The following is a 7,796-nucleotide window of genomic DNA, read 5'->3' on the forward strand; positions in this document are numbered from 1 at the left end:
AACACACGAGCACAGAGCCAGGCCAGCTTCTCACTCCTGTTCTGGGAGGAGGGCTGCACCTCTGACAGGCCACGGGACAGTCCTGGGAGCTTTCTGTGCCTTTGTTTTCCTTCGGAGAATTAAATCTTTGACCTGAGCTTATTTTCTGAATGAGAACTTCTCGTAGTGAAACATGCATAGAGATAAGCGCCATGGGATATTCTGTCTAATGGTTCTCTAAGCAGTTGATATTTTTGCTGTACTTTGGAGCATCCTCAGGACATCCAGATTTGGGGTCCCTTCCCTCTAGCTGGGTCCCCATGCTATAGGAGGACATGGCATTTGCCGTGGGATTTCCATCTCAAAGGAAGATGTGACCTGGACGTGGGCAGCTCATCTTTTAGACCAAAATGAGTCAGTGTCATTTTAGTGACTATTTGTTTTTGTCTCATGATCAGAAAAGCAGGCAGGGCTTTAAGGGGTCTGGAACACAGGATGGGAGCTCTGTCGGGAGACAGGGTAGCGTGGCACAGAGCCACGCCGTGGGGTCTCCATGCTCACAGTCCAGGGTTCAGATCCCACAGCTCTCCTGTACCGGCCCAGAGGCCTCCAACTGTCAGATGGGAACACTGACCCTTCGGATTATGGGGGTGGGGTATCAATGAATAGTGTGCATGTGCATGGCCAATAAGTTCTCAGATGATTTGGGCTATTAGTATGGCAGGATCCAGGGAGAGGCTGAAGTTGGGAGGAAGAGATTAGACCCTTAGCATTGGGGGCAGAGCAGAGGGAGGGTGCTATAAACTGTATGTCTCCTCAGAATTCATACGTTGAAATCCTAACCCTCTAATGTGATGGTGTTTGGAAGTGGGGCCTTTGGGAGGTGTTTAGGTCATGAGGGCAGAGCTGTCATGAATGGGATCAGTGTCCTTTTAAAAGAGACCCCAGGGAGCTCCCTTATCATGTGAAGTTAAAGCCAAAAGGTGACTATCTGCGAACTAAAAAGGAGACCCTCCCTGCACAGCACACCTATGCTGGCACCTTGATCTTGGACTTCTGGTCTTTAGAGCTGTGAGGCATACATTTCTTTGGTTCATCAGTCACCCAGTCTATGATATTCTGTTAGCAGCCCATGCAGACTTAGAAGGGTGTCTAAGCACAGAATCTGAGGCTGTGTGATAACCAGGCAGTGATACTCCAAAAGCCAGTTGGAGTATCTGGACCCGACTCTACCTACCATCACCTAGAAAGTTTGTCCAAATGCAGATTCTCACTCACAGCCCTAGGTATTTGGCGTATTGGTGGCTAAATTTCTGTAGCTTTAACCAGTGCCCAAGATGATTCTTATGAATGGTCAGAACAGGACACTGACATTTGAAGTCAAAAGAATAGCTTTAGAATCAGATTTTTGAGCCTGAAATTTCATTCCTCAGCCCACCGTGGGCTTACTTTCTCTAACCCTGTTTCTTTGTCTGTGAAGTGGGGGAGAATTCCTGCTCTCCCTCCCTGCAGGTTGTTTGAAGGTTCAGATGGAGGAGCCTGGCGGGCTACAGTCCATGGAGTCAACACAAACACAACAACCAACAATAAGACACTGAACAGAAAAGCGCTTTGCAAACTAAAAAAGTGAAAAAAGTGAAGTCGCTCAGTCGTGTCCGACTCTTCGCGACCCCATGGACTGCAGCCCACCAGGCTCCTCCGTCCATAGAATTTTCCAGGCAAGAGTACTGGAGTGGGTTACCATTGCCTTGCAAACTAAAACTGCATACGTATCCCTCCATTTAGCAGTGGCAAGGACAGCCTTCATTGTTTCCAAGCCTTCCTGCTCACTTTGACTCTGCCCACCAGGGGGCAGCAGGTGCACACACATGAAACCTCGGAGGGTTTCTCCTGCACCAGTGAGCGCCTTATCAGAACCCTGTGAGGGTCTCACTCTCAGCAGCCCTTGCACTACTGGGGAACTCGATGTGGCTCCAAAAATTTTCTTCAGAGATGTAGAATATCTCCCATTTTTCGTTGACTCCAGTTAAAACTGACCATGGAAATCAGTAGGGACATTTAGGAAAGCAGACTTGAGATGCCAGGCTTGAAGTTAGGACTGTAGGTCAACACATTAGCTGTTGGATCTAAGGGACCAGGGAAGCAAAGGTGGATCAGGCCCTGACATTGCCTTGAGGACTCTCTGTCTTCAAAATAATGGTGAACATTTCGGAAGTACCACCCATGTGTCAGATGCTGTTCCTGACTCCCGACGTGTCCTCTGATGAGAGTCCTGCAGGGACATCTGAACCCGAACTCCACTTGACAAGGGAGGGACTGAGGCCCACAGAAGGTCAATCCAAGTCCCGTGTTCAGGGGAAAAGCAGGTATTTGGACACATGGACGTGGGCGGTCTGGCTCCAGAGCCCACACTTTGTCTGGTTTGGTGGGGAGGTGGACCTGATCATGACAGCGATAAATGCAACAGGAGACTCATGCCTCTGTTACTCCTTGTCCCCAGGCCTGCCAGTGACGCCTCCTGAGCTGGGCAGTGGGCTCCCGTCTTGGGACGGCAGGTAGTCCAGTCACTCACTGCTCCTCCTCACCTCCCTCCCTGGGTGCTGGACAGCCCTTTAGTGTGACCCTTGCCCTCCTTGGTGGGGCCCTGGGTTCCCGGAAGAAACCAGAGGGAGAGAGACTGTACTTCCTGCCTGCTTTTTTCAGATGCCCCCAGGGACCTGGTAGTAATCCAAGCATCTACCTTGGGAGCTCATGGCCAAACATGCAGGAGACCCAGCCCAGCGTGGGAACTTTGTTACCTTAACAGAGCTGTTCTCTCTTCCCCCCTCAGTCATGTTACAGAGCCCAGTGGGGCTCATCTCATCTGGCCTCGGCAGGTGCTGTGACTCCGCCCAACCCTGTTTTGCCTTTTCACTGATTGCCACCGGGAATAATTATGACAGATCTGTGTTAAGCTTTTACTAAGTTTATTATGTGCTTTTGCATGTGCTCGACCCTAAATCTCAGCAATCTTAGGAAGAAGGGACTTTTTTTCTTTAACATTATTAATTTAATCTTCCAACACTTATTATTGATTATTTAAGGTATTCCTAAACTGTGCTGTGTTGTTTAGCAAAAGCAGTCTCCTTGTTTAAAGTCTTCACTCTAGCTTTATTATTTTTTTGGAGTATAGCTGATTTACAATGTCATGTTAGTTTCAGGCGTACAGCAAAGTGATTCGGTTACACATCTGTCCTTTCTAATGTTCTTTTCCATTATAGGTTATTACAGGATACGCAGCAGAGCTCCCTGTGCTACACAGTAGGCCTGTGCTACATAGTCGTGTGTGTATGTTATTTACATCATAATTCGTCCCTCCCCTGCTTTTTCTCCTTTGGTAAACGTTAAGCTTGTTTTCCACGTCTGCGTCTATTTCTGTTTTATAAGTAAGTTCATTTGTATCATTTTTTAAGATTCCAACTATGAGTGATATCTTGTGATTTTTTTGTGTGTGATGTTTTTTCTGTCTGACTTACTTTCCTTAGTATGCTCATCTCTAGGTCCATCCATGTTGCCGCAAATGGTGTTATTTCCTTCTTTATATGGCTCGGTAATATTCCATATATACACACACCACATCTTCTATATCCTTTCATCTGTCAGTGGACATTTCTGTGTCCTAGCTATTGTAAATAGAGCTGCTATGAACATCAGGGCGCATGTGTCTTTTTAAATTAGAATGTTTGTCTTCTGGATATACGCCTAGGAGTGGGATTGCTGGATCATATGGTAACTCTATTTTTAGTCTTTTGAGGAAGCTCCATACTGTTCTCCATAGTGGCGGCACCAATTTACATTCTTACCAACTGTGTAGGAAGGTTCCCTTTTCTCTATAAGGAGGGACATTTTGTATCCCCGTCTTACAGGTGAGCAGGTTGAGGCACAGAGAATCACTCACCCACAGTCACATAACAGGAAAGTTAGAAGCAGGCTGTCTGTCTTTCAGTCCTGGGTGCACCTGCAGTGTGCCTGTATGCATGGTGTGTTCCTCAGTGTGTGTGACACGGGGCGAGGCCCCGGCCCTCCTGGGGGTGAGCAGAGCAGCTGACAGTTGGCAGATAAAATGAGCTGATTGGCGCGCCTGGATCCAGGGCTTGGGACCTGCTCTGTGGAAACCTCCTGGATCCAGGACTCAGAACGGCTGGTTCCCTTAGCAAAATCTGGGTGCCTTTCCCAGAAAGGGTTGGGGAATCCTGCCAACAACCAGGGCAGGATTTGTGCACCCCTTGGACATGAGGCATTCCCCCAGCCAACCGCTTTCCGCAGAGAGAGTAAGCTTGTGCCTGTTCAATGTCACCCATGAACTTGGTGAAGACCCGAGTGCAGAGTGCCCTCTGAGGATGCAGGGGTTGGGCTGGAGGCTCTCCATCTACACTGGCCTCAGCTCCGTTAGTAGCTAGGAGGAAAATCAGGCTCCTAACTTTCCTTCTTTCCTGCCACTGATGGTCGATCTGCTTCCATGGGGGTGGGGGGTGCTTAGGAAGACAAAGGGCCAGCCTCCTCTAAGTGATACACAGTGTCCTCAGGTGGGGCAGAAAGTGGCCTCCTCACTTAGAGTGACTGCAGACACGCCAGGCTGTGGGGCCAGTGTGGTGTAGTGATGGGCAGGCGGGGGCCAGGGGCTCCAGGGCCGTCACTCCTGGTGGAGACGAGGGCATCTGGACTCTTGCAGGGGAGCAGACCAGAGCTGACCATGCCAATATGAAAACCCTCCTGACTTGAAGCATCTGCTTATTTTTTCCCTTCTTCCAGCTTGGCTCAGAGAAAGCTTTCTCAAAGATGGATCCAGCCTCCTTAGTGTTGCCCTGGGGCAGATTGCTGGAGACGAAGCAAATGATCCGTGAAGGGATGGGGTCTGTATTGACAGACACATGTTTATCCAGATCAATTAGGGGAAATTATTTTTTTTGCAACACTCCCCAAACAAGGCTTTGCCGCTGATAATGAGTTTGAACTGCACAGCGCGAATGACAGAAATGTAAAATGAGACAAGATGATTTGCCAGATTGCCTCTCAGCGAGGGCACTGTACGGTTGGGAAGTCAGGCGCGGATGACCCCTTGGACCAGAGGGCAGGATGCTCCGTAAATTGCTCTGCATAGTGAAGGAGGGAGAGGTGTGAAGTTAGGGTTTGAAGTTGGGGAGGGAGGGACTGGCTTTGAAAACTGACCCTCAGGCAGAGGAAGGGCAGGAGAGAGGGAGAGAAATAGTACTGCTGAGAGGAGAGGGCCCTGAGGATTCAGGTAGTCAGGTGGGGGGCTTTTCCAGGGAAGTTCAGGGTGCTGGGTGATGTGGGCCTTCCCTCCCTGTGAACACATGAGTCCCAGTAAAGATTATTAAGAAATCCCCCAGTGCTTGGTGGGCGGCGTCTCTTCTCTTTACTTCCCTCGCCCTGTGAGGCCATCCTGCGTGGGCTCCTTGCCCTCTGGCTTTTTTGGGTTTGGGCAACAGGGAGCTTTGGGTTCGGCCAGTGGGGTGCCCCCGTTTATGTCTGGGCGAGGCGTCAGGGAGGAGGAGGAGAGCGGTGGTCGTGGGAGGCTGTTTGTTTTCCTGAATCCCCATCACCTTGTGCTGGATGGGGGGGGTTGTGCTGATGGCAGGGAGCACATGATCTCCTGGGGTGTCTCTGTACCCTGCCCACACCTTTGCAAAATGTCCCTCTGTTAAACATTGCCTAAATGATGCTTGTTTTGATCATCGTGGCTGTTTCCTGCCAGATTCTGACCAACCCACCTGGGGTCAGTGCATTTCTCTTGAAAGTCTATAAAGACTTGAGTTTTGCATCGCGTTCACTCTGACGAGCAAAGAGCTGGCTTCGGTTACAGCAGACATGGCAGGAGCCCTCCAGGGGTGTCCTGGCAGCCCTGCTGCCCCTCGCGGCCGCGGTCGCTTGGACATGTGAATCTCAGGAATCCAGAGTGGCTCTGAAACGTTATCGGGGCTGGGACCCCTTCAGCCTTCATGGAATGGCCCTCCTTCCATAGAGGCTGGGAACAGCCAGAGTCGTAAGACACACAGAGTGGGCAATTGAGGTTTACTGGATGGAGTCATTTCATTGGTGTGGAAACAGAGGTGCCAAGTGGTTCAAGCTTACACGTCAAGGAGAAGGCAGCATCGAGGGAGCTGGAGTGAAAAGAGGGCCTGGCCTTAGGATCAGACACCAGAGATGTCAGATGTAAATGCAGAAACACAAAATTGTGAGTACAGGGTTTGTGTGCAACATTATATACATTTTTAAAAGATTCCTGCTGTATACTGAGGCCCTGCAGTGAATCTTTACTAGCCCTGTTTCTCCGGCCAGTCACCCAGGAGGGTGCAAATCTCAATGTAGCTTTGCCTGTGGGGAGTTTGGTAGGGCCTCTCTTCAGGGCCTGTTCTCCCCACCCCCCTGCTCCTAGCCTGGCCCTCCCCCAGATCCTGGCCCCTCCCCCAGGTTCTGCGTCTGTTGGTATTGGTCTTGAAGGTGAACTTGGCGCCTATTGTGTGGTGGGTGAAAGCTGCTTTGGTTCCAAAAGTAATATGTATCCGTTTTCTACTTTCCAGATGTTCCTTCTCTCTGGGTCCAATTCCATGGCTCCCTGGAAAGTGATATGATGACCTTGGGCTTGAGCCCAAAGAACACAGGAGATTTTTGGCAGGTTGAGAGTGGGCTGGTGCCAATCCACTTAGAACAAAAAACACTGTATGTTGTGCTGACGTGTAGGAGCGTGTCTGCACCTGCCTCCTGTGGACTCAGGGGCACCGACAGCCGCCACCAGCAGACCGAGGGGGCAGCCAGTCCCCGTGGAGGAGAGGCAGCAGATGTGCTGTAGAAAAGATTCAGGCGTGGGGATTTGATGGGAGAGCAGGCACACCTTGGCTGTGGAATCAGGATGCCTGGGCTGTAGCGACCACTGATGCAAAATCAGTGATCCCGTAAGAAGCAGATACTGGACCCCTCAGAGTCTCAGCTTCCTCCACACTTCCTCTGAGTGAGTTACTGCTGGAAAGTTTGCTAGAGCCTTTTCCATTGAGTGTACACACACTCGTGTGTTCATGTCTCTGCACACACACGTCCAAAATATATGTTCTCCTGTACAGTCTACTTGCTGGATGGTGGGTAGGTCCCAGCTCATTCATCTTAAATTGTCAACTTCCTCCTGCTGCCCTGATGCTGTAAATGCACTTAGCTATAATAATAGCAGCAGCTTTGGAAACCCAGGAATGCCTTTCCCTCGAACAAAGCCCTCTTCCTGTGGCTGCCATCATGGCCCCGGTATTTTCCATGGCTGGATAGAGTTTATTTTAATATTAATTCCAAATTGTGATTGAGAATGTTGATTTGCAGAGCTTGTGTTTGGACTGACTCAGGGTTCATGCAATGACACTCCATCACTTTCCCCTCTGAGCGCAAGGAACTTGGAGTTGTTAGACATGACCATCTTACAAACATGGAAACTGAGGCTGAGAAAGACGTGTTGGGCCCAACACCACCCAGTGACTGATGGAGCCAGGACTAATGTGTAAATCTCTAGGTTCTAGGCTGGTGCTTTACTTATTTTACCTGTGATTTTATGAAGGTTTTCTGGGAATCCTTCCAACTCAGAAACAGATGGCAGTTGTGGGGAGGGGGTATGCGTAGCCCAGAGCCTCATCTGCTAGGGGCTTTTAAAGCAATTCCAAATTGGATTACAAACAAATGATGTTCACCAGGCAACTTGCCCTATTTGGTCACTATTCTCTCATTCATTTTCCACGCAAACTTGGGATGAGTGCTTACTATATCTCTGGCTCCATGCT

The sequence above is a fragment of the Muntiacus reevesi genome, chromosome 4 (assembly GCF_963930625.1).
Source record: "Muntiacus reevesi chromosome 4, mMunRee1.1, whole genome shotgun sequence".
Classification (NCBI taxonomy): domain Eukaryota; kingdom Metazoa; phylum Chordata; class Mammalia; order Artiodactyla; family Cervidae; genus Muntiacus; species Muntiacus reevesi.